This window comes from Bombus affinis, chromosome 11 (genome assembly GCF_024516045.1).
Source record: "Bombus affinis isolate iyBomAffi1 chromosome 11, iyBomAffi1.2, whole genome shotgun sequence".
Classification (NCBI taxonomy): Eukaryota; Metazoa; Arthropoda; class Insecta; order Hymenoptera; family Apidae; genus Bombus; species Bombus affinis.
This window is the reverse complement of record NC_066354.1, coordinates 6,467,866-6,492,354: the sequence shown is the minus strand read 5'-3', so window position 1 is coordinate 6,492,354 and position 24,489 is coordinate 6,467,866. Positions and strand designations below refer to the sequence as shown.

Below are 24,489 nucleotides of genomic sequence, written 5' to 3'. Positions count from 1 at the left end.
AACGAGAGGATTATCTTAGATGTTGGATCGATATAACTTGAAAGAAAAGCGTCGCGCTGTTTATCCGAAAATTAACGTTCGTCGGATGGACACGTGCGTATACGCTAGCAAGGGAAAAGGGCGAAAAAACTGGAGGACTCGAAAGTACCGTACATCAGTAAGTCGATGACAAGACTACATTCTTCTTGCGTCGCTTCTTCGAAATCGAAAGAGACCCTACGGCGTTGCCACTGCAACCGTCATCTTGGGAGGCTACGATCCGATGAGTCGCTCGCTTAATTAACGAAACCGATAAGCGTCGACTTCATTATGAAGATTAAAGTCGTCTTGGAGCGGCCGATCCCACGGTCCGCTCAGATTACCATCGTTCTCACAGCTTTTACCTCTGACCATCTTTTTTCATGCAGTTGGAAGTTGCAAAGGAACGCGGCGGGAAGCCGGAGAAAATCCTTGGCGTACAATTCCTTCGCATTTTCGTTGGAGAATCGGTAAGGTTTAAGGTTGCAGAAAAGCAATCGCCGGCATGGCCGTGTAGAAGAAAGGTGACAGGCCCGCAGGTGCCAATGTTTATAGTTGGTTACGACACGTACCATTCTATAGGAGTCCGGCCGGCAAGGTAGGAAGAAGAAAAACGCGAAGAGGTCGAAGAGGAGAGAGCGAGAGAGGGAGGCCGCTAACGCGTGGGCACACAAACGCCGCTCTCTCAACGTAGATTTTTAGCGTTTACTCTGACCAACGACGAAGCCACGAAGGCAAAATCCGAACTGCGAGACTTATCCGAGAGCCACTTAACTCGAATTATCTGCTCGGCTTACGTGTACAGGTTCGGATTACCCGCTTCGTAATTTTATATTCCGGCTACCTCGTACGGTATGGTAGCACGGCCTTCTTACGAAATTGTGCCTGTCCGAGGGAAACCGACGAAGCATCATTCTGACGTGCGGAATCTCCATCTCGCGTTGGTGGTTTCTCCTTCAACTTTTTCATCGCGTGCGTGTATATTCGAACGTTGCATAATAGTTTTTAATTGGCATTTGTCGATTTCTGAATTCTCATCAAGTCAATCCGAGTTTCTTGGAAACTGAAGAGACGCGGATGAGGTAATTTCTCTGCTAAACGGAGTCATCAAATCGTTAATTTTCTGTTTCGTTGGCTCGCAAGAATACTACGTTCCTGACCATTATACGGTTTCGATAATATTGTGGAATGTTAATATTACCACGTTGTAATGGTTAAATAAAGAAAATAAGTACAGACATCCATTTAATCTTATGTAACTGCGTTTCTTAATTGATTTACTTGGACTTTGCAATTTATCAATTTATTTCTTGATTTAATACAAAGCAGGCGAAAGTAGCGGTAGTAGACGATGTGATATATGTAACGAAAGGACAGGTTTCGGTAGGATCGTTCCTTGGCCGAATTCTCCTCGGTATGGTATCCTCGCCCTCGATACAGGTCATTTCTCTCTGCTCGTTCTCGTAGTTACCAGGTGCGAAAGAATCGGAGGCATTTATTGTAGTGCACCCGGACCGTTTCGCCATTTCGAGGCAAGGTCGCTCTTACGGTACTCGCACAAGCTTCTTTTATCTTGGAAAGCCTTCGTACGATCGATGCCACCTTCGTTGGCCGATCGTTCCGTTAACACATCGTCCACAATTATTACCGTGCATCATTTGATCGATCATCCCACATTACCGTTTTATACGCGTACCTCCATATTATTCCAGTATACCGTACAATCTCTGACGATACGACTGTCGAAATCGTTTTTCATAAGACATTAATCGAGCCTTGAATGCTTACCATTTATTTTGTTCGTAAGAGATTGAGGTTTCCTCTATAACAACCTGATTACAATAGTAATCCATTCACAAATGCGCGCACATGCGCTACAAGTCTTAATCATGCTATAATAGGATGGTAAAATAACGAGGAACTAACGCTAAAGGCGAAGTTCCGATGACGTAACGAATAATAGTGGATTACAATACTATACCATACCAGGGAAGAGAAGTTAACGTCTGACATTGCTTTCCTCGATTCCCATAGCTGTTCTATTCGCGCTAAGTAAGATAGTTTCTATCGATCTGTACGTACCTATGCAAAATAGTTTCCAACTGGCCTCTATCGCTATGTGCCATATCTATGTTACATTCTTTCACGAATATACTCTGTGAAAATAAACTTATCGTTTGCTATTGCCGACCCAATGACTTACCATATATCCTCAAAGTGTCCAAGTTATCTGTTTGAATATGGAAAGGAAGGAAATGCGAAAGATTCATCGCTTCTTGGACTCGTGATAATCTTATTTGTTGGTGATATAGGATCGGTGCGATACCACCAGGGCAAAACTCAGTCCTTCCTTGGAAGAGACTTAAGAAGATTAGCTACTTGCGGCTCTCTACACGGAATTAAAGGTCGCTGTATGGAAATTCTACTCTGACCGCGTTATCAATGAAACTTCAATACGTACATAAAGATTGTGGAAGACGATGCGCTCACGCGTGTGTATTTCCAACAATTTCTAGCTTCCCGACGATAACTTTTTCTTCTAGCCTTGATCTCCCTGCGAATGACATTAACTAGCGAAAATACAATAAATGTTTTTGAATACTATCGATCATCCTTCGACCGTTAAGTAGGTATGCTAATAAGTTACACGTTGCTGCTCTATTACTGAGCTTGTAATAAGTCGTATAGTTGTAATCGAGGCGTATAGTTGAACAATTTCTGCGACTGCTCTTCTAAACGCTCATTGTAGAGGAACGAAATAATAGAAAGCAATGAAAATAAACTTGTTTGCAAGGAGACCATTTATCATGGAACACTTGCAGCAATTTCTGTCCGAGAAGCCCGGGTTATTTTTTTTAGACGCCTCTTTCGTTGCATCTGGTGACTCACGCCTGACTATGATACATACCTTATTCCAGTTTTAAGTAACACGACACTTACGGTGCAGTCCCCGGGAACAGGCCGCGATATCCGCACATTTCTCTCTGGTATGAATAATTCCCTAGGGCGTGAGCGAGTCAGTTTTTAGCGTTTTACAGTCGGACGAACGTGCTCGACGGGTTTTGTAATTGGCGGCAGACTGAATCATCCGCGAAAGAGGAGTCCTTTTAAATAAATTGAGAACGAAGGATACACCGTGAACTCGTCGCCGACTAATTATTCGAGGAACTGAGACGACTCTTAGACAGATGCTACTCCAGAAAGATAATTGCGTTCAATGTAAAACAATTCGGCACAAAGAAACCAAACTTCTGTTATCTGTTTGGTTTCCGAGCATCTTTGACTTGTAAATGAGCCATTTCGTAGCACAAACCTCGATTCTCTCAGTTCTAAGCGAATGTTCCAGACGAAGTTCAATGTTAAGGATATAAGTTATATAATGGCTTTTCGTCCGCGACTCGTTCTTTTCTGCAACGTCGCTGAATAATGTACTGAATGTATGTCTGCGAGACATTGTTATAAGGTAGTAAATCCCAATGGAAGTTTTGCAAGTTCAATAGTACGAGCCATGGTTATGGTACGTCTAGCCGAGTAGGGTTTTCGATAGAATTTGTTCACCAGCCAGTTGGCGATGCTCCAACAGAAACGACCGTAACGCAAAAAACTTGAGCCAGCACTGAGTCATCGGGCAGCTGTTGATTCTCGAGTATTTATCATTTTGCAGGATGTTGGAAAAGATTTCATTATCTTTGCGCTTATTGTAATATGTTACGAACATTCGGGGTTTTTATTAAAAACTGTTTCATGCGCATGCTAAAATCATAAAAGCGCGTGTTGCAACAATTGCGATTATTGCTGATGGTCGAGCAAAGGGTCGCTCGTCGTGTTCTAAACAACGGCAGAGGATAAGTGTTGCATACGATACTTGTCTTAATCACAAGTAGTTAAGAGCGGAATTACAGTGCGAATATTGCGACTATAATGTGAAAGTGGGAAAGGCAGCTTGCGCAATAATCGCATAGCAAAGTTTATGTCTATAACACAATGTCTATGACATAACATTCGCCTCAGCATTGCGTCAACGGTAGATCATAAATTTCTTACTGCATTCTTTTAAATTCTCGGTGAATCAATAGTTAAACTTTAACGAATGGAAGACTTTAAACTGACTGATCTGTTCGGTCAAACTTTATCGCGCGCAAAGGGTAAAAGTATGCGGAGAAGAAATAATGTCGGTAGCTGCCCCCGAAAAGCGTTTCTTGGGATAAGATAACCGTTCCGTACTGTTTTCGAGACTCCAAGTGAATGGATTCTAAGCCATTGATATCATTTATTTTTGTGTCACATAGTCTGAGTATTTTAGTTCACGTGACACAGAGTTCCACAAACTGATAAATCTATTTTAAGTTTTGTTCATACCGAAAATACCTCTGTTTATTTTCATCGATTACTTTATGCGTTTCACGAAAGGTATTTTTCCTTGTCTGGAAAAACAACCGGAAATATATCATAGGAAGTCATTAAGGTATCTAGAGAATCGACTCGTTATTTATGCAGATGAAATAAGCGGTACATTTGACGCTGAGCAACTACAGAATGATCATCTCTAAATAGAGGGAATAATTTAAGGCGACGATCAAGAGCTGACAAAAGAAATTAGAGGAGGAAGTTGTCGTTACTGATGAAAATCGACCGAAACCTTGGCTGAGTGACTTCATTATTGTGGTTTGGCAGCACGAAGGACAGAATTTCTAAGGCAATAAATCGGTTCAATGAATTCACGACGACCAAGAAAGAACTGATGCGTAAGCAGAGAAAGATAAAATTCCATATATGCCTTTACGGGAAGCGTGAAAAAATCTTTTCCAATTTTGTCATAATTTCGAAGATACTCACGACTTTTGCGTTACGTTTTATTCCGTTAACGTGATTGCTCGGACACGCCTCGAAGATCTACCTGTAACATAGTCAAGGTCATTCCTTTCCGGCAAGAAATGCCAAAGGAAATTTCCTTTTAGTCGGATGCAGCCTTGGCTTGAATAATGATGATGAGATCAAACAGACCACACCTCTATTAATAGGACTTCAGCGAAGTCTAATATTTTAGAGAATGGTCCCTCCGATATCTCAATGTGTAAGACCGTGATGTCATTTAAAAGCAAACAGAAATATTCATAATCGTTATTTCTGCAGTATTGCCAGCAATTTAGCTATGAGAAACGTCTATGAGGAATATCGTCAAAATAGTTTTTCCTTTGAATTCTTTTCTATGCTTACGCATAGTTGGCGCTGAAACACGCGAGTATTTCATTCAGTTTATCTGTCCAGTGGGGTGCCAGCAGCAGGCTTTCGTGCGACCTTCTTCTCTGGTGGACTGGTGCTCTCTTCTGATGGCGCCTCGAGCATGGTATCTCGAAAATAAAGCAAAGAAAAGCGTGGATCGTGAAGTCACTACGTCCGGTCGGGCAAAGAAAAAAAAGGCGAAACGAATACTTTATTGCACAGCAATACTAGCTTCTATCGGCTATTAAGTTATATCAGAAAGGTCGACCAATCTTTTCGCAGAAACGATTTCCCGCTGTACAGATTAACAAGAAGTGCTTCGATGAACGTAATCGGAGTGCAGCACTCGTAAATACGCTCCACTGCTTTCAAACGACAATTCATTCGTGCCTAAGCTTCGGCGATTAATATTAAAATTGCGATTAATTCTCTTTAATGATTCAGCTGAGCGCGAAGAGTTGCGAAATATTGCGTACAAAGAAGACAGCGTTAATCGCTATTGTGAATTTTCCGAGTACGAGTTATGTTTGTACTTTGCTGATGTGTTAACAAAGCAAATTGTCGTGTTTTATTTTCGTGTCGTGCCGTGAAAAGTTATCGCGGTGAGCTACCCCGATGTCGAAGGGTCTTGATACGAGGAATCTCGGAACACCCGTTGTTTGGGTCCATTATCTCTATTTTTTTTTTGACCCCTTCGGTGCTTAGACTCGCGCTCTTTTCAGCTGTAACGGCGAAAGAGTTCCAAGAAACACTTTTACGTCCTCATAAAAATTTTGATGTTCCTTCGAAACACCATCCTGACTGTTGCTCGCTACACTGTATTGTAAGCTTACTAGATTAGAAACTCGAGAAGAACGTACATAATATTACGCGAATGCCTTTCTTTATGGTTGGAAATGTTTTCCTCGATCTATTTACTATTCAATCGGATCTTCATTCTCGATATTCTTCTTAAAGCCATTTTTCCCACCTACTTAACTTTCTCGACGATTTTTTCAGAAGTTACGTACGTAATCGTTCGTAATCCCGCGGTTCTCATTAAATCTTCGTTGTTTCATGGTCGTTGTCAGGATCCAAAAAGTTGCATGGTCTCTGTATTGTCCCTCTGTGGACATCTTCGAGGCGTTTCCACGCGGGCCCCAACGGAGAGACGTGAAATGTCAGGCGTGGGCAGTAGCTGCCTTTTCGACGCGTGATTTCAGCTCCCTCGACGAAAGTGCGCACACATCTTTCCTACGGAACTATATAAGGCGAGCTTTCTCCGACTCGTTTTCGAAGTTGCGACTCCGTCGGTGACTTCACGTCGAATTTACGATACAATACGTGTGCCAGAAGCGATCTCAGGCATCGCGTTCATCGTTATCGAGCACACGATTACGAGAGTGAACGGAAATCTCGAGTGGCTGTTGATTGGCGCAAGGACGCAGAGCGTACAATTTGCAAAGGAACACGCACACGAACAGACTGTGTCGAGGCACGAACATGAGACGTGGAAAGTTGATTGGGAGCGCGAGGCCAATGAAATAACCGCCGACATCCCTATACCCTCGTGAATATTTCAGTAGTCGTCGTGTAGTCGTTTTCAGGATGCGACCGCCAGCAAATTGGGGCGGTTTAACGAATGAGGATGCAGGTGTTCTACAATTGGTCGCACTCGTCTCGTAGCCTTCCGAGAATCGAATACAACTATGTTTTCTTACTTTTGGAAGCCCGCCATGCCTGGCGCCATGCTTCGTCTCGTCAGATTAAAATAACGTGAAATAAATTGTGTAAACCATCAAAAGAGGATACTTAATCAATGGTAAGATTGTTCGAAGTGAGTACCAGCCTGTTCCGTTTGAAATTTATTCGTGCAAACGAACTGCTTCCGCGGCAGCAATAAACGGTGATTTAATTGAGGTCTCGTTCGGCTCGCTTCGTCTTCCGATACGCATCCAGTGAAATATGTGAAACATATATTGATCCTGATGGAGTACAAGCCGGCACTCGATCGTCCATTGGCGGCACAATTATAACGGATGTGCTCTCCATCGTGCATATTACGACCGACATTCGACACCCAGTCAAACATATCGAACGAATGGAGTCGCATGTCGTGACACGCGTATTTGCGCACTCCGGAATCGTTCTGTTTTCCCCTATACCCCCTTTTCAGAGCCGAGAAACTTTTGTTTTCCAAGAGTTCGATCTGAAGGTTTCGAATAACTTCAAATATTTGTATACACGTACAGTTTACGTTCCTTGAATGACGACCCTTGCTGACGGAATTCTTGTTATTATATTTTTTAATACGTATCACGCAATTAACCGAGGTAACAGGCTGTTCGTCTAAGACTAATTTGAATGCGTTCATTGTGTGGTTTTTCAACGTTTACGCTGCGTGAAGGCAGCTCGCGATCGGATCCATGGGGATCTATGGATAGTAAAAAACGCGTGTAAGGTTAGAAAGTCACGTGCACTCCGGTTGATCGGTTTTATTCGACCTAGCAAATCCGCATGAACGGATCATTGTTTGTGTTCCCTCGGCAACGACGCGTTCTATGCTAAATATACGCGGCCGTTATCGTTGCTCGAGCGGTGATCGCGAATCGAATATCCAGATCGATGTCGAGCATTGCGACAGTTCGTGGTCTGCTTCGATCCCCGTTGCTCGCTCGTGCGAGACGATATTTCAATTTCTTTCGTCGACTTCTCTGGCGGCGGGCAAAATATACGAACTTAATTTCGCTGGTTTTCGACACCGGTGGTCTGCCGGCCTCGAGAACCGGTCGATGTTTAACGCGACGAAGACCTACCGACCAGTCGATTATCCTGCCATGCGACCGAATCGGTCGAAATATTACATGCACTCGGCCGAATCCCATTAATGGCAGGAAGGACGATGATTCATGCGCACGCGGTTCCATCTTTCACCCTATTCGCTGCGTGTTTTTGACGCTTGTCATGGGTTTTGCCGCAGAATCGCATTGCCTAAATTGCATTGGCGATTAAGCCGGTACTCCGTGTACTCGAGCCCATAGCATCCCTCCATTTGCCTCGCCAGTCATAATCGCTACAGTGAAAGATAGAGAATACACGATTTGCGAAGAACTGTGTTCTATCAACGCGCGCGCTTATCATCTGTGGACGAAATTACGTGTACACAAATATTTCATGGGCTTTATACTTTCGTCAGACGATTATCTCTGCTTGGCGTTATCGTCTCTAAGAACTTCGGATCGCTGCCGTTCTTGCGACCGGAGGCGCAAACGGAGCGCATGACTCAAACGTCCGTAATTTTGCACAGCATCTGTGCGTGTGCGTAGACGCACGCCTACCTACCTGCGGACACGGGAAGCCTGACCCCTTGGAGCGTCTTAAGGCTCAATAGGAAATAAAAGCGGTCGGTGACAGAGAAAGGCAAGGCATATGCGAAAGAGGAAGAGACAATGGTACATTGTGCGTCAACCAGCAGGAACACGTCGACCTGGTGTACGCATCGCATCCGTTTCTGATCCGGCGCACACGCGAGCTCGCGTAGAAGCAGACTCGACGCTACTCACAGTTTAAACATAGCACGTGACGTCAGTGATGCTTGCGATCCCGTCACATTTGGTTTCGTAACTCTTCGCTCGTCTGTTGGTCCACGCGTCGAAACATCCGCGAATCACACTCGACGAATCTGAACAGGATGTGTAGCAAACTTTTCTAACGACGCAAAGAATTATACAGCTTTGACGTTCTGGATAAATTAAGTAGAAAATTAAACTGATCAACTTTATTTTTTATAAACTTTCTGATTTTATGCACTTGCATCTTCTGCATAATAATTTATTAACTAACAATATTAGTAAATCGACAGAGGACGAGATCGTACCGACGAATTCGTCAGAACCTTATTTCGTTAGAGAAATTAAACATTGTAACTATATTTTAACCTTCGACTTTCTTTCATAATACGAAAGGGATGATTTCACCCATTCCTGGTAACTCGTCTTCTTTTTCCGATGTGTGAGTCATTGCCAGTGGCGTCGATCAAAGCTCGCTCCTATCTTTATGTTGTTTCTTTCGCCTGTTGTTGTGCTCCAAAAAAGTTTATCGATCTTGAGACGATCTTCACGCGAGATATAGAAGTAATCGACCTTTAGGATGAATGGCGTCATTGATTACGCGAGCGAGAACTTCTCTTGCTAAGCTCTTGGAAGTTACGTAACGGATGTACTTTGTCATGGTGCGATGCATTTAGGCGGTGCATCCAGCTTGCGAAAATATTTGATGCTGAACAGCGTCGCGACAGACTGGTCTTTTGTCACGTAGAACGCATCAGTGACTCTCAAAGAATCTTTTCCCAAGTATTCTAGGATTTCTAGGTTAAAGTACATTGTCCATAGAAGTTGTCTTCAGCCAACTTGCGTCGTATGAGCGTGTGACAGAATGATGAAACGAATACTGCGTTGCGCCAACAGCTGTTCGTCCAGTTAAGGAATTGCTAATGCAATTACACTGTCGTCGTAATTCGTAATGTTATTTCGATCTCTACGACGAACGGATAGAACAGAAGGAGATGTAGCGAAAATTTGTAGAAGCCGTAACTTTATTCGTCGATAATATCTGACGCGGCGAGTGCGGTAAAAGGTGTAATGAAATTCTGTCCGGAGAAGAGTCGGCAGCCGAGAAGGCACTTTGTATCGCGGGACATAAAGCAATCTCGTAGCTCGTACGATTTGAATACGACAGCCAGCCGCGAGATTCTTCGCCTCGGCCTTGCAGCTTTAGGTGCCTTACACGGACGAGGAGGTATTCACGCGGATGTTTGCTGTACGTCTTCGAAATCCACGTCGCAGAAGAGAAAAACAGACGCATCGGTAACGCGTGAATGCTTTGGAATATTTATTTTTCTCGAAAATACGCAGCCGGACCTTGAAACGTGTGGCAACTGGTATGGGTCGCCGAGGTCTCGACCGTGGCACAGATATTGCTTAAAAAGTTGCGCGTTCTTTTTTTAATCGAAATCAAAGTATCAGAGCCCTGTCACCTAGAGAATTTTACGATTCTGTTTTTGCCAGCAGTTCCGCGCGCTTGTAATTTCCATGTTAAAGCGGATACTTTTACCTGGTCCGTTTTCCGGTGTTTTTCACTCAAAAAATGCTTGCGCGCGAAGATGCCAACGTCGCGGGGAGCAGAGTTTCTCCCTTGGCAATTTCGTTGAGTGCATACTCGTGTACTCATATGCGGCGATCGAGTCCGGTGCGAGATGCATGCTGCATTCCTAGCGTCTTGGCAATGCGCCCAAGTGCATACCTGGATTACAGCCGTTGATTTTACCTTTTTTTCTTTCGCCCTATTCTTCCCCCTTTCTCGCAATCTCGTCGTTTATCTCGGCGCTGATACGATGCACGCGAAGTCGTTGCACCCTCCTTATGATTCGACTTTGAGTTCCATTCCTCGGCGAGGACTCGTTTCGCTTCGTCGATATTATTCGGTGCTCATTAAAGTAAATCGTCCGACAACGATGAGTCGATACTTTCAGCCGTCTGTCGCAACGCCGATTAATTATTCGAATTCGTTATGTTTGTTCGAAATCAAAACAAGTTCGGTTTGAAGCGTTGTAATTAAGACGCCATGGCGTGTCCAACGTTTCATTGCAACTTCGCTTGTTTATTCGCATGGGCTATCTAAATACGTCTGCGTATCTGTCCACTACATTCAGTTTTGCGTCACAGGCTTGAATAGCCGTGGCAATTTTCGTATATCGTTAGGTCGATTCGATTTTAAACGTTCCAGTTACTAGCGGCAGATAACATACCACTTCTTAACGCTTTTGGACGATCTGAAAAGGTGTTATCAACTTGTATCAATATTATGCTTTACTTATATCGCGGCTTGTTCTTATCACGCGGAATTCTTTCTATCATCAAAGTTGAAACCTTCGCTGAACACGCGCGTAATATTCGCCTTGCTAATTAGCAATGTTGTACGAAAGTTGTGACGATTATTTTAACATCCATGTTTGTCCGTCTATTTTAATTCATATGACTGAAAATTACGATTATAAAATATCGTTCGGACTATTTGCAAAATAGCGATATATATGACAAGTTTGATCAGCCTTTAGACATCCATATTCATACGCAGAGACTACGTATAGAAGACCACATACGCGGGACCTGTCTGCCTATATAGCTGGAAACGCGTAGGCGAAACTTGCCTGTTGGTTTCCATTCACTCGAACGCCTTCGTGTCCATTCATGGTGTTTAGTATATAGTATGTCGACTCTTGTCACGCATACCACTTCATAACTTGATAGATTAGAGACCAAATTGGCTTCCAGTGTCTTTATCTTGTCGTTAGGAGACCGACAAAGAATCAATAGTCGGTGATAATGGACACGGGGAAAGATACAATCGTTACGATTCGATAGATGTAATCGGTCGTATTCGATTAAAGGAAACAGAAAATTAAGCAGGAAAATGATTAATTTATTTATAGCGTATCCTAAGCTACTCGTATCGTTCTAGCGTCCGGTGGCTGAACGTGTACAAAGCCCATTATATGAAATTATCGAAAGAACGTTACACGTCGGTATATTTATAGAAGACGATAATTAAGTACTCTTTTGCGAAAAAAGTCTGAATGGCGTATGAAAGGCTAACGGCTGACAGTGATACATAGCGAAGACAAGGAGGGTAATAATAGTCGATAAGTCACTGGAGTTACAGTCGATTGGCGCGATGTGTGCGCGTTGCATCATTGCAAGATCCCTGTCCATGTCCGTAAATTGCGATTTTCTCAGCCCACATGTGAAGTATTCGAACGACACTGCGATCTACGTGCTCCGTTTCGCTCGCATCGGCCGCTTATTAGTTTCGTTTATTCCCATCTACATACACGTACGCGTGACCAATGTCCGCGTGTAAACGTTGCGCCGGTTCGCTGGCCGTTTTATTATTTATAGTGATTGATAACGTCGATAGCGTTTATGTGCACAGCTTATCTGCCCACGCGAGACAACGATCCTCATGTGCCCTTGCAATGTTTCGTCGACGTCTTCATTGAAGTCCCACTCAGATATATTCATTCAAGTCATTCATCGCAAACATTTACCGAGACACATCTTTTTCTTCGATAATCGAAAGAATTGGGTCCAAGGAGAAGATTCTCGAGATCTCGCGGATAGAAAGATTCGAAGTACCGCCTCTAGGTAGGCCAACGTCCCTGGAATAACAACTACTCGAGATCCGACCTCCTTCTAGCGCGGTTCATTTACAGGTTTCTCGCGTAGGTCGTTCGAAGCGGCCGGCATCGGAAACGATAAACGTCCCGAAAGATTTACAGGAGCATGAACGTGCACGTGCGTAAATGCTCGTCTAAGTCTGTCGATGCTGGGTAATTACTCACGATCGATACCGGTACAACAAGCACGGCATGGAACGTTGCTGCTTCGGCGACCGTGCAGAAATCAGCTTGCCGTTCATCGCGATCGTGCCTCCGGAGCGACGTTCGGTCACGAGCTTTCGGAGTATCGAGATGCACGCTGCGTCAACCAGCCAGTTATCTGCGTAGTGACTCGCTTCGCAAATTATTCACGGCACGCGTATTTCCGATGCAGCGCGTCAACGTGTTAAAGCAAGCGCAATAATATATGCATGTATGATTCATAGAGATATAGATACGCGTTAGGATGAAGAGCGTGGCGAAGTTGCGAGAACTGGAAATCGTCTCTTTCGCTTCGAGTTGCTTTCTCTCGCTGTGCAACAGTGGGAAATTAATGGAGCGCCGGAGCAAAGAGTGTTAAACATTCTCTGGAGACGGTGACACACGGTGTGCACTTAACATAGTCGCTACACGCGTTTGAGCGAAGCGTCGAGTTAGCAAGAAGCGCGTGGCTCGCGTATGAAAGGGACCCATTCATCGCGATAGAACGAAAGAATGCTAACGAGATTGTATAATTGCTGGGAGTGTGATATATCGATGCACCGCTACACGACGAAACCGGTGAGCTGTCTCACTCGTGAATGCGACGCAAGAAAAATACGGAATCGCAAGTTACCACTGCTTCCGGAAGTCAGCAATCAACGCTCTCTATCTTAGCACCTCTTTTTTCCACCATACTTTGTTCCTAGAGAGGAAATATGTATTTCTTGCGAGGGTGTCGGGTAGGTACTGTTCGAAACAGGCGTTTCATTTCGTGTGAATTTATAGTTTCTTGAATATCGAGTAGTTTGCTTCGTCCATTTCAAGCCGAGTAAGTAGATGCCTCGGTGACTTTACAGCATACATAATAAAATTCTTCTATCTTCGCGATAGTGAGTCAACATGGCCGCGGAACGTCGAACCTTTGACCAGACTCGCTGCCATTCGATCTATCGACTAACTTAGGTAGTTTTCACAACTTCCTCGCTATCTCCTTTCTCCCATTGTCTGCTACTGTCGAAAACAAGCAAACTAACAGTAACAAGCGTCGGCTGCTAGGAAAAAGGAAACAACCTCTTGGGGAAAACACGAGACGGCAGGTTCGCGCAGGCGACATAGCGCGGCTGCTGTTGCGATTCGCTTTCAACGCACCGGAAACAGTGTTACAGGGAAAGGGGAGACCTGACGTCAGCGGAAGTCGATGATACTCGCGAATGTGCAGAGTTAAGGATGTGCAGCTACGATAAGGCGACCGGAATCCTTGTAAAGCATGTACACGATGATACCGGCGCGAGGCACGACGCCAAGTTTCCTCTTTCGCGTTTTTCTATGCGCCAGCAGGAACGCTAATATTACTTTCACCCGTTTAGCGGAAGCTGCAATCTTGAATATGCGAGAGATTTAATAGACACGTATGCGTAGCTCGCCAGGCACGCAGCTTATTTTTTCTCGCCACTATTATTCGTGGAATGCCCGATACGTGGCCTATCGTAAAGCTCCCGGCATTCTTTCGACTTGACACGGAGCGTATCGAGCTTGTCGACTCGGTCGTAAAACTTTACATAAAGCCTGGCGAGACGATAACTTTTCGCCAGAGGTAGGGGAATACAACGTTTCGAGCTTTGGTTATCGCGACGGTCGGACTTCCATAAAACGTTATTCCACCAAGGTCATTCCATGCGAAAATAAAGCAGTCCGGCGTGGCGTGGCTTTTCCAGCCGATCGATCGGCTCGTTCGACTCCTCCCACGTTATTCCGATATTCGTGTGGAACCTCGCGTACAGAGACAGAACGTTCCTACGTCTACCAGCCACCCCTTCGAGGGACGACGAGTCGGTGAAAAAATTATAGACGTCTGCCGGTTTGTCGAGACTGTGGAAAAAGCTTGCAACGGTGTCCAGGCCAGGCTCGTGTTCGATCCGCGTGGCTCGAATCGAGTAGTTTCTTTCTTTTGTCGGCCGATCGGTCGAGTGTGGAGACGGTGGCGAAGATAAATTGCTTTCGAGCAGCTCAATCACCGGGAACGTGGCAAGAACCGACTTCTCTCCGCCAATATACACCAGAAATAGTTAATGCGTCGACAAGCTATATTTCTCCGCGTGTTTTCTCCCCTCGTTCCGCGAGAAACTGGGCCTCTGCCGCAGCAGCGAAATTAACCATCGTCGGGCATATGATTTATGAGACACCCTATAAGGGGCTAAATTTACATTTATAAAAGAAACCTGGATAATTTCGAGTTTTTCAAACATGCGACACGAGCATCCGTATTGAAATATTCGCGTGAGCTGGATCGATCGGTATCTCATACATTTACCATTATTTAGGAATTGTTTCACTCGGCGCGATAATGTGAGGCAAACATGTTCGCTATTGATGAACGATCGTCTCACCTAACGGATGTCGTTCAGCGATATTTGCAACAATGATCATGCATTACGCATCTAGAATTCGTTCACAATGGAATGTAGGTGCGCAATAATCTGTTGTGCCAGTCAGCGCATAGTATTTTAGTCGCGTTTATGTTTTACGAGGTCGATTCGACGAAACTGTATATACTCGCATGCATGTGTTTCCTAAAGACGCAAGTTGGGGGAACACGGTTTTACTGGCCATTGCGAAATGCAAATCCATGGCGCCAGTTTACACGGTCGTCACTTAGCCACGTTACGTCATCCGCCGCGACGTCCACTGAATTTTTCCTCTTCCTTTTATACCGATTTCGACTGTGTTCGCATTCTTTCGCGTTGCCCATACATGTCCCGATAATTCGCTTGATTACATTAATGACTCACACGAGCAAATTTTCGCGTTATTTTCTTGTATCACTTGACAAATGGCGAAATTAAATTCGGATGGAAGGCGTACTCCGATTCGTTTCAATCTAAACCAAGTAAGTCTCGATTCGCAGAAGCAGACTATTCCCGTGGCGTTTAACGTGCGTAGGACTGCGATACCTTGAACCGGAAACGTCGCAGGCATGTTGATTGCATGGAATATATCAATCCGATGGTCGCTGCGTGTCCATTCACGAGCGCATAAGCGCCACTCGCGTCCGGACATCACGATGCATCAGAGAGGCCGACGATACTCGCATCGAAAACGGATACCGCGGACAGCTTAATTAGCCAGTCGACGTATGATTATCTGTATCCACCTAGCCAGTATTTTGCCTGCTTCTTTTTGATTTGCAAAAACTGTACAACCGGAGCGGTCTCATTATGGTCATTAAAATTCTTTGGACGAGTTCACTCAAGAATCATAAAATTTACCGGTTGCCTGATTAATATACCTGCATATAAGACACATATTACCACGTACAAAGTTCATATTATCGAAACGAGTTCGGCGCGTGTTTCTCGATAAAATTTCTGATCGGATGAGAAGACACAAGTGAAAGTCGAGGTTGGATCGTACGAAAGAAATCTTCTTTAAGAGTAAACCACTATTGTTACGTCGCTGGTGTATTTCACAAGTTCGCAAAGTCTCCTTCGGTGTGTGCAGCGTCGTTTCAAGAGGTATTCAGCGTCGAATTATCAGAGCGAGTCGGCGCTTTTCGATGCAACGGAGCGCAGCCAGTAGGGAACGACAGAGAGCAGATTCGTCTACAATGGCCCAGGGCGACGAAACAATCACCGCGTCCCCCAGTTCTTCGAGAAAGCGAGGAAGTCGCGCACAATGAAACAAAAAGAGGAATAACCTCTCTCGCGGCCGTACAACGTCGACGTCCCGGAAGTGCGAGCCGGTCGTGCCTCATTACCGCGTGCGTTTCCCGTGGAAAGACTAATTGCAACGCTCATCCCTCCCTTCTCCATCACCCTCTTTCTCTTTCTCCTCTACGCTGCCTTCTGTGCCATCCCGCAATCTCTCTTCGCTCTTTCCTCCTTCTATTCCTTAGTCGCCGTTTTCCGCTCATTTTCCCTTTCACCGAACGCGAACGGGAAGCGGCGGTAACAAATCGTGCGTTCGTAACGAGGCCCCGTAGACGAAGGTCGACCAAGGATGAAATCGATTTGACTCGCGCGATCCTCCCCCGGAATTCTCGGTTCCGTCTGATTCTCGACCAACGAAAATGAAAGCCCGGCTCGCAGCACTGATTGGGGGAGAATACAAATGGCACGGTAACGAGAGAGTAGGCTCGTTCCGGGTTACAAGATCCATGCGACGGCGGTTCCTTGGCCGATTGGTCAAGCGTGCAAAAGAGACGCCGCCACGCTGGGTGCGAATACCCAGCCGATTCCAATAATAGTTTTCTCCAGCCTGCCCCCCACTCTTTCACTCTTTCTGCAACCCCCTTTTGGACCTCTATAAATATCATCGCGTGACCCAGTTTTCTTTAGGGGGAAGGAACCAGAAATGTTGCCATAAACCAAAATGATCGTATGACGCCATTTTCTAACTGGCTAATACTGGAAGTATTATACATAGAAGCGAATACCGGATTTCGCAAAGGTCGTTCTGCCGAGATTCAATCCACAGTTTTTAAACTCTGAAGGCTTAATAAAGCTATATGGTTGCTAGAGTTGACGATTACTCGGATGGCTGACGAGACACAAGGCGAGTCTGGTGACAGCGTGAAGTTTCCATTTCACCGATGACCTCTTCGGAACGTAATTTCCATAACTCGTCGGGACGAGTTTAGAGTGTAGACAGCACGAAACGGTAGAATCGCACTTTTGTTTTTCTCAAACGAATTTTTAGGCGATTACGAACGCATCCGGAGATACCACACGAATTAAAATCCCACGACGTGGTGTCAGGCAAAGTTATTTCGATTCTGCCGGAAGTTCCACGTCCTCGATCCTTTCTCCGATCGGCCATCGATCGTGACCAACACCTCAGGCATCACAATTTGCCGTGATGGCCCATTGTGTGTCCGAGAACTTGGCTGGCGCTTTACACGCCAACGGGATTATCTTATTTCAGTCGAATGATGGATAGAATCCGACATTCACCCCGTTATTCACCGGAATAATCACATCGACAGAAACGTATCGATCTAGCAAAGTTTGCAGCTATAATCGAGCCGCTAGTTTCAGGGGGTGGAAAGTTGGAAACGTTTATCCGTGGCGAATATTTCGTTCGCGATGGGCAACGATCTGTCTGGTCGACGAGCCAACGCGGGGTCGTTGTTCTGTCATTTATTGTGCTCCCTCTCGCTTCCTACCCCTCATTCTCCCTGTCCCACTCTGTCCTCTTCCTTCCTCTTTCTCTTTTTCTGTCCTCTCGCGTACTCTTCTCTCGTCACGCTCAACCGCTCCCTTCGGCTTCATCTATGTAATTGCGTGTGCAGCGTCACTCGCGAGATCGTTGTCGCCGGCGTTTTCGCTAGCGTTTCTTTTATTTCATCTCCGAGTTGCGGACTACGTGTTTGCCAATGGAGAAATGATCGCTACTCGAAGACGCGTAATATCGGGTACATCGAACTCGAAAACCGTCGAGTTTATATCGACGATTCGATAGAAACGAGGGCTTTGAGCAGCGTTTCACGGTAGCAAGGTAGTTCGTTTAACGAGCGACGCTTTTATTCGCGGCGACTCTTCTTCACCTTTCACCTCTGGTGAAATGCCGCGTGGGCAGTCGCGCATCTTCCGATTCCACGCTGCTCGGTACGAGAAAGTGAATTTTTCTTACCTGGATAGCCACGTTCATGGGAACGTAGGTGGGAAATCGCGGAACGAGCATCGAACCTCCTCTATTATGTGCAAATAACGTAAATCGGCTTATCGCTGGTGAGAAAGCGGAAAGTATTCTTGAAAATTAAGACGGAAAGATTCAATGATAAAATGTATAATTCGAAGATTGAAAAAGTTCATTGACGTTTCTGATCGAGCAGCTGATTTTTATCAACTCCAATGAATATGATCGTAAATCGACGGTCTGATTAAACACGATTGAAAAAGAGAACGATTTAATTTCGTCGATTGAATTCCAACGTCCGTGGCCCATGTAGATTCTCCGGGCTAAAAAGTGGTTCAATTCGTTAGACACACCCGCATGTATCTGCTCGTGTTGGTGCAAAAGGTCAACGAAATCGATACATCCCAGCAGCGTTATCTGAAGTCACTTTTCCCTACCCTGTACACTGTTTCCACCTTTTTTCTTAGCCACGGATAGTGACCTTCTATGCTCGACATTTATTGCTCGTTTTATGTATCGCTTCGTTATTTTGCAAGACAAAGGCCAACTACAAGTGCACTATCACACTTATTATTGCAAATTCTTCGAACTGCATGCACATCTATCTCTCCTATGAATAAATCAAAATGGAGATCTTAAGATTGTTCGTTCCAAGATGTGTTACTTTATGTTGCTTATCCTTTGGAATCCGTGGGATCCGTCGGATCGCAAGTCCAGTCGCTCGTCCTGCGGGACCAACGCGGCGCTATCGTATCGATCTCCGGATAGATACGAGATATCGAACGAAGGGAGTGCTCTGTCCTGACCCGATTTTATCGTTACAGGCGGACAAAGACAGGGGCCACCCACACTTATGAAATTCCAGCACAATCTTGTCTAGTATCGACGTTTAGCTCGCGGCTACCGTGGAAAATCGCTTGCTGGAAGCTTTTTGCAGCTCGCCTTGGAGCTCGCTCTAAAAGACTTATCACCTGGTAGAAAAACACCTTTTTGTCACCTAACTATGTCAGTGGTCCTGCATTGACCGTAACGAATAAACGAATATGATATCGGAGAAACTTTTTAATAATAGGAAACGTCGAACATTGACGTTAACAAGATGTTATCTACGCGTTCACCTTCCAAACGATTCTAAAGAGTCATTCTTTCGCCTGTCACGTTCGGGTAGAGTCAACAGAGATGGCTGTTTCGTAACGAATCGTAACAGGTCTAGCGCTTCAGGTTATGAAACCGCCGTGTATCATCCTCCCACTATACTTTGTAGAACATGGAGGATTTATTAAACATAGAAAAACGAAGTGAAGTTTTATCAAAGGCAAATAAACGGAGAAAGAAGTGTGACATGCGCGACGAGACGAGACGGAACGGGTCGAAAGCACGACGTTGCGCTTGTAACGGAAACAGTTACGGCCTTGACTCGTTAATTAAATTCAGCATACATATTCATTCATTCGCTCGGAGGAAGTCCATACAGGTAGCGTCATCGTTGTGTTACCAGTTGCTAGTTTCGTTGGACGATCGGGTAGGAGGAGAGAAACGCGTTTGACGCGTGTCGTGCGTCACCAGGCGCTAACATGTTTTCGTATAAGCGACTTATAGTTTTCTGGTCGATGCCGAACGTCCATATAGGACGATTTCGTGCCGTTCTTCTAAAAACGGTGGACAATCCTAGACGCCACCCTTTTATGGCCGGGACAGGCGGTCACGCGTCGCTTGTTTCCCTTCTTATCGGGTCGGTCGCGGCCACGTTTTCCCAGAATAAAATATAAAACGATCGATCAACCACGACGGGAACATTTTTAACCAAGCACCTGTTGCACGCGTCGCGACGACGGATTTATCCACATGGAAGTTTCTTAGCGACTGAAACTTCCCCGCTCTGCTGCTGAATTCTGTCGTTTAACTTATCAAGAGATTAGAGGATGACGAAGAATCTGCAACGAGGAGGAAACGAAGTGGAACGGATCTTCGTTTATCTGGTAGAAATCTAGGTCTTTTAGCAACACGAATGTTTAAACGCTAAATTCGCTGGTTTCGTTCCGCTAGAACGAAGAGCAGATTTGATGATTCTCTTTCAACGAGGTCACAGATAGACGGCTGGTGGCAAAAGTGGATCGAAAAGGGGGACGCAAGCGGTCGTTTGATAGACGATACGCATCTACGCGTGTACGCGCGCTGCGTGCGTAATTACGAGACCGTGTACACGCCCCCAGAAACGTCAGATAATGCTTAATCGCGCGAGTTATTTAAAGCTCCGAGCCACACTTGAAATTCGAGGCCTATTTAGGAGCGACGCCGTGCTCGTCTTCCATGGAAGAGATGACTGCCTCTTGAGACACGACGCTGCCATTCTCGACACGCCACAGGCTGTATTATGCTGATCGCAACCTTGGTCATAGCGTACCAGTTGCGTGGTTTGAACCTGGTCTAATACTCTTAATGTTTAGCATCGTGGCGGCAACCAGTTATTCTTAGAAGTGATATTTGCGATCAAATATCGAAGTGAATGGCAGCGCTCGTATTATATCAACGTTTCCTCTTATGTACTTTCCTAATTTATCACATGGTTGCGCAATAATTACGAAGAATAATCACGTGACTCAATTTTACCGTTTGCTACTGTCCTAATAAGAAAGGTCATCTAACCATACAAACGAATTAACCTCCATTGTTCCCGCGTAAAAAGCACGACATTTATTGCAACTTGTATGTTACCGCTCGGAAGGAGGACTCGTAACCCGCGGTAAAGCAACAGCGCGCATGCACGCAGATAACTCTAAGATGGTCTAACAAGCGTTTCAACCATTCATTTTATTATATCACGATCTTTTTCTCACGGATCATCTAACTGTATCACTCCGAGTCGCGTGAAATGGTCGACCGATCGTTCGACGACCCCGACTTGCTCATTGAACGTATAATTTCTAATTATCCGATGATCACGGAAAGAGACGCTTCCTTTGATGGTACTCGTCACGGGAAAAGGATTTGCACGCGCTTGCTTCCATACTCCCACCGCCGATTCTTCGGCGTCGAGCGTTGGTGTTGCGTTACGGACGCCGATTCTGGATCGACGTGACGAACCATACAAACGGATTAAACTCAGTTAAAGGCGTCGGGTCTGAGTCAGTGCTTATTTTAGAACAATTAAGGGCCGGCGATAGCTCGGCCACGCCGCGAACCAACTCGTGCATTAACCATGACGAAAGGTTTCAGCGTGACAACTGCACTTGGCGGCGTTTGTGGTCCCCACGCGGTTGCATAATTGCCGCGGCAACCGAGTCATTATGTATTTCCAAGAGAATTCGAGCGACTCTCTGGTTCGGGAAAGTCGATTAACGGCGAGCACGAGACACAATCTGAACAACGAGTACTGGATTTAAATAGAACGCAACAGGTACAAGCCGGTCGATTTGCATATCTCTCACCTTCGTGCCGCATTGCGGACACCGTGCAGAGAAATAAATTCACGCCTGGACTGGCCTGTATCTAATCTTTTGCCTTTACATGGTTTTTGATCACGATCGATTCGCTCCATTCTCTTTTAGCCTCTTTATGCGATCATTCCGGTTTCGATCTTTATTTCTTGTCCTCGAACATTAAATTTTACCAGACATGCGATATGAAGCATGACTTGTGGCTTGAGATTAATTGTATCAACCGCCAGGCAGTTTCAGTTGCCAGCAGATAAAATCGTAGACGAGGGCGGTTCTCGTTAACCAAATCCATAGGGAGGCGTCGGTGGCCTCCCCCAAGCGATAGCATTCGCAAGGATCGTTTCGTAGCCCCATCGCTTTGATTTCACAGTCATCGTTTCGAGATTCGTCGGCGAAAGAAGCGGCGCCACGCTTAATCGACCGAGGAATCAAAGGGGCGTTGGTACCAGGCTAGGAGTTGCTCGTGACTCGGCTTGGTCTTGCAGTTTTCTGCGAACTTGTCTTTGTGGTTCGCTCGAGGGTAACTCGACGATGCTCCAGCCCACCAAACAGAACTGCAGGGAGAAGCAGTCGCTAAAAACCGCAAAGGGGTTGCTCGACGAATCTATTCGCGCGCATTGCAGGCACGGATACGTCTCAATTATATGAAAATTCCTCATGAATGGGCACAATCTCCCCCTGTAGATACGTTTTAAACGAATACTTGGTTTTACCTTTATAAATAAGATTGTACAATTTGTAAAACCACATCACGTATATAAAGTTAAATAAATCCGTGACACGAGTCTTTTCATATGTCCCACGTGATAGATTGAAGCCGCCCCTGAGCTCGTACTCCAACGCTCGTCCTTGTTGACAGAGCCGGCACTACGCGTCCTTCTGGTCCTCTCTTTCTTCCCTCTCAATGGCCCACATTTCTTTGCACAATTGCAGAGGCACAGAGGGTGGCTGCGTTGGCCGGGTCCCCTTGGTTTTTCGCGCAGGAGCTCGGCGGAAAAAAGGGGTGGAGAGTCCTTTCAGCGATGTACCGGGTCGTGAAGCATTGTGTCACCATCACCGCTCGGTTCTCGTACTCCCATTATTATATCATAATATTATATCGTGACTTCCGTCGAGGATCGTTTGTTCCGCGGAAAGGGGTGTTATGTGTAGCCACGTGCACCGCGGGTTTTGTCCCCTTATTAAGCGTTCACCCCGGTGCTGCGCGCGCGCTATGAGCAGCGCTCTGCTCGCGTGTTCTCCTCCCTCGTCTACGTTTACATAGACCGCACGTGCTCCCAGTGCTTTTCAATATTTACATGTATATTAGAGCGGCGAGATAATCCTGTCGCTTAAGGAGCTCTAGTATTTTAAAAGAAAACAATTTCGGTCGTGATAAAGCTACGATCCACGCGCCGCTGAAAGGATTACGCTGGGGAAGCAGAGGGCAAAGATGAGTTCATCCATCGTCGAGGAATTATCGAGGACGCTTAACGAGGTGTATGTTACAGGCATGTTGCACGTTACGGGTCACAACGAACTGTTTGGTCAGCTGTTGACACTGTTCTTTGTGTTCGGGATCTGTGTTGCGAACAGTCGCGGCTTGATATGCAACGAGCGACGATAACAAGCACTCTATACGAGTCATGTACACAGGTATACGCGACATAGGTACCTATGCAATTCGATGTAATTATCGTTTCGTCACAGGTATTCGCTGTATCGAGTACGTCGAGGGAATCGTAAACTCGGCCTAGTTTTTTCGTTACACTTTTCATTGTCTAACGACCTCCTTTTAATCGTCTGCGAAAACGCTGACAATGAGAAACTGCCCTTTAAAACTTAAACTCGACGCAATGTTAATCGTTAAACAGGAGGAAAAGACGAACAACTTATTACCAATCCATGTTATGCTAATTTCATAAAGTGCACGACCCATTATTGATTCGATACTAAACGGCGAACAAATATAAAGCAATTAGAGGGGACTAAACGAGAGCCGACACGAATTACCATGCTCCTACGCTGGTCGTCCTCGGTGTTTTATTAAATCGGGGGGGACACGGTCACGTATTTTTGAGCAAAAGGATTCCCTGGGGCGCCGCGCCGCTCGTCCGTTTCGGCTACAGACAGCCACGGTGATAAATTTTCAGCTAAGAAGCGGCCTTAATGACAGTGACTTCGTTCGAGTGGCAATTTCGCCGTTCTCTGGCTCTTGGTCCGACGCCGAGGGAAACGTGCAATTGATTCGATCGAAGAACATTCCTCGAAGCAGACGCAAGTGCCGCGTGCAATATCAATGCGATCCCCGCCTAATTATTTAAATTACTCTCTGCCTTATAGAATTCTTAATCAATCCATTTCAGACGTGTGCTCTTCCGTGATTGAGCCTCCTTTCGCCTGACGCGGTTTTCTTTGTATTTTTAATTCGGTTTAAGCGAACGTTTATCCATTCGACACGAACATTCGTCGAAATTTTGTTGTATTTTCTGTTGTATTCTCTCGCCACTTTTCACGCCACTGCCAAACGAGCTTGATTCGCAAACGAATAGGAATTTCGTACATCGTTGGCAAGCCACATTTCAACGGAATCTCCTCGAAACACGGGCGTTTCTCCGGAATTATTCCGCTATGTTGGTTCTCGATTTACACTCGGCTGTATTTACTCGACGCTCCAAACGCGGCTCTACTGAAATAGATTCACTCACGACCGCCACGAGGAATGGGAGAAAAGCAGCCGGATTCTGTTCCCTCGTCGACGACTTCCTTCGCCCGATTACATTTCCACTGTTACCGTAAGCT

The 24,489-nt window shown here is 45.5% G+C and overlaps 1 protein-coding gene across 2 annotated transcripts in view; it reads left to right on the top strand.

Annotated features, from left to right (window-relative positions):
- Positions 1-24,489, top strand: part of LOC126921961 (unc-112-related protein-like) — a 37,012-nt gene that overhangs the window by 3,294 nt on the left and 9,229 nt on the right. Inside the window, exon 1 of one of the 2 annotated variants that reach the window (XM_050734059.1) lies at positions 6,795-7,057. The exons of the other annotated variant lie outside the window; for it this stretch is intronic. The gene's annotated coding sequence lies outside the window, so the exon portion shown is untranslated. Of the gene's footprint in view, positions 1-6,794; positions 7,058-24,489 lie in introns of those variants that run through there. 2 annotated transcript variants of the gene reach the window in all.